This window comes from Arachis duranensis, chromosome 5, assembly GCF_000817695.3.
Source record: "Arachis duranensis cultivar V14167 chromosome 5, aradu.V14167.gnm2.J7QH, whole genome shotgun sequence".
NCBI classification, from domain to species: domain Eukaryota; kingdom Viridiplantae; phylum Streptophyta; class Magnoliopsida; order Fabales; family Fabaceae; genus Arachis; species Arachis duranensis.
The window spans coordinates 5,470,461-5,471,795 of NC_029776.3; positions in this window are offsets into that span (position 1 = coordinate 5,470,461).

Genomic DNA, 1,335 nt, shown 5'->3' on the forward strand with positions numbered 1-1,335 from the left:
GAAATTTGTTAAAGTTTTAAAAATATTTTTAAGTTTTATTTTATTTTAATTTTATCCGAAATTTTTTTTATTTGTACTCTTGGTAGATAAATTTTAGTTTAATTATTCTATTGGTCTTTATAGTTTTATTAAATTTTTAATTATATCTTTATATTTTTTTGTTAGAATTAATAAAATATTATGTTAAACAAAATAAATATGCCTGGATTAAATATTTTGTATAATTTAATAGAATATTTTGTTAATTCTAATATTTTTATTACGGTATGAATTTAGTTACAAAATTTAATATAGTATATAGGAACGAAATTGAAAAAAATATAAATCTAATTAAAAATTTGATAAAACTATAAGAATCGGTAGAATAATTAAACTTTAATTTAATGACATTTTTTAGTACACCGTTAGTATCCATATAACATTTTTACAAATTTACTTATTGTCACAGATAAACTACAAAAAATGTATTTGAATAATTTTGTTGCTGAGAAGAATATACCCAAATTTTGTTATTGATAAAAATACTCTCAAATAATTTTAAAATACGACAAAAATATTTAATATTAAATATGTATTTCTAAAAAAATACTTAGAACTTGAATTTTGATGCAATTTTTCGCAAGCATAATTAGAAAGTTCAGATATTTTTATTCTTAAATTTTGGTGATTTTTCGCTAGCTATATATTTTTTGTAATTTTTTAAAAGTATTATTAGTTGTTGACAAAAACACACAAAAAATCTATACTTAACGGAAAATCACAAATTTTAAGAATAAAAATATCTCAATTTTCTAATCATACTTATAAAAAATTACATTAAAATTCAATCTCTAAAACATTTTTTGAGAATACATATTTAATGTTGGGTATTTTTATCGCATTTTTAAATAATTTAAAAACATTTTTGACAATAACAAAATTTAAATACATTTTCATCAACAACAAAATTATTCGAATACATTTTTTTGTGATTTATCCTATTATCACTCGCTTGTTCAATAGAATAATAAGAGAAGAAAGGATAATTAAGCAGAATCCTAAACCATGAGAGTTACTCATGAACTGTTCCCCCCACCCCCACAATACCTAATTCAGATATGAGAAGTTATAATCTTTAAAAATGTCCTACGAAATTAGTTGTGATATTACAAGTTTGCAGGTGAAGGGAAATGAGAGTCTTCAATGGCACTTGTGCAGGACCACAATTACAATCAGAGGCATTATCCCAGCACACAGAATAATAATAGTAATATAATGCAAATCACTCTCATACAAACAATACTCATTTAACTTTAACTGTTCAGGCTACGTGGTTCAATGTGAACCATCAAATCT